At 33.9% G+C, this 2001-nt stretch overlaps 1 pseudogene; it reads left to right on the top strand.

Moving 5' to 3' along the window:
• LOC106461477 overlaps nt 1-2001 on the top strand; it is a 102194-nt pseudogene that overhangs the window by 94808 nt on the left and 5385 nt on the right.

Below are 2001 nucleotides of genomic sequence, written 5' to 3'. Positions count from 1 at the left end.
CTAACACCTTTTACTACCTAATGGTCAACACTTAATGCCTCACCTTACAGCTCAGATGTACACAATTACAACTTTCAGGAACCTCAGTAAGACCTTCTTTGTTTTATAATCAAGCTTGTATCCTTGTCATGTGTTCAAGACCTAGTCAGTAAAAATTTCTTAACATTCTGATATATTAGAACCTTTACATCTTGTATTGACTTGAGTTAGTCAGCCTTAGCCAATATTAAAGTTTACTTAAATACTATTAACTATGATGTTATTTAATAGAATAATATTTTGCTCATATCAAGCACTCTTCTGTAGATTTTATTAAAGCATGTATTGTATTTTTTCTACTAGTATGTTCCAGGGACTCATCCAGTATATGCTGCAGGGGCTAGCTCACCAGCTGCCCTTTATCCTCACCCTACACAACTTGTCCATCCACTTCACATGCCAGAAGTAAGTACTGCTCATGACTACAATGATTCAGGTAGACCACTTCAAATTCATGTTGTTTTTAACTCTATGCTGTGTAAAAATGTCCATTGAATAACAAGGAAAATCAAGAGTATTGGAAATATCAGAAGATTATCAACTTTATTTGAACCAGGTACATTCATTTAGAACTATTAAAGAAATGTCCTGTGTGATAAAGCAATATAGTCATTTTTTTTTTTTTTTTTTACATAACAATTCCAGTTGATCATCCAGGTTGCATTGGCTTTCCGTATATTGTTAACAACATAACTAGTTAGTATTTTGAAACTTCTCCATTAGAATAATTAGTTCTAATAGATTAAAGTACAAATTCAGACTTAACTATTTTTCTCATAAATTAACAATCAATAGGTAATGGTAATCTATGGGCATCTCAAAGATTCTGGAACACTTCCTTCAGTAACTTTTCAAGGGAGGTGAATAAAATTGTCTCAGTGATTATAGACCTATTAGACTTGAAAGTCTGATAAAAAATGTTTTGCAAAGTCATCTAATAAAGTTTAAAATTTTGTTGAATATTCAGCATGATTTCACAAGGGGAAAATCTTGCCTTATTAATCTTTTGACATTCTCTGTAGAGGTTATTGTTTATGTAGATGAATGTATGGATTTGGTGTATCTGGACTTTTAGAAAACGTTTGACAAAGTGCCACATAAAAATCTCTTTTAAAAAGTTATCTCTGTAAGTGTGGGGGACACTTGGCTTATATGACAGAAAACTGGCTAGATGGAAGAAAGCAGAGAGTTGTTTTAATGGAGTTCAATATAACTGGATGAGAGTTACATGTGGAGTACCTCAGGGCTTATAGTTAGGACCTTTGCGTTTTTTGATTTACATCAATGGCATACATGAAAGAATAGTCAGTATATTATTTAAATTTGCTGATGACTAGTATTAAAGTTTTGGGTGTTGTGCTGGCTGTGAGGAGGATACTACTGCTTTACTGAAGGATTTGGATTACTTGGTGAGTTGGGCAAATAAATGGCAGGTGACTTTTAATTATAATAAATGTAAGGCAATGCATGTGGGACATCACAAGTTGAATTATAAATATAATTTATTTTGGATTAAACTTATGTTATGGAAGAAAAGCCATCCAAGAAATGTGCTGTTGCTAATGGCAGGGCAAATAGGACTTTAGGCTGTATCTACAGAAAGTTATCATTTTCCTAAACTGAAAATGTATTTCCAAACACACTTACCTCCGCTGACACTAATAACTAACGTTGTGTTCACTCGCTCCAGTCTTTATATACTCCACTCGACTGCTCTCGGCAATATCTAATTTGCAAAACTTTACACCAGGCCTCACACGCCTTTTATACAGGTACTGTATATAAGTCTTGTATGCAGACAATAAAATCACTTTTTCACGACTTACCTCATTCCGATCACTAACACCGGCTCTTAGTGGGGAGGAAGAATGTCAGTGGAGGTAAGTATGTTTGGAAATACATTTTCAGTTTAGGAAAATGATAACTTCCAAAATATACATACCTCCACTGACATTCTTCCTC

Source organism: Limulus polyphemus, unplaced genomic scaffold (assembly GCF_000517525.1).
Source record: "Limulus polyphemus unplaced genomic scaffold, Limulus_polyphemus-2.1.2 Scaffold967, whole genome shotgun sequence".
Taxonomy (NCBI): Eukaryota; Metazoa; Arthropoda; class Merostomata; order Xiphosura; family Limulidae; genus Limulus; species Limulus polyphemus.
Note: the sequence above shows the minus strand (reverse complement) of the source record. Positions and strands in the feature narration are given on the sequence as shown.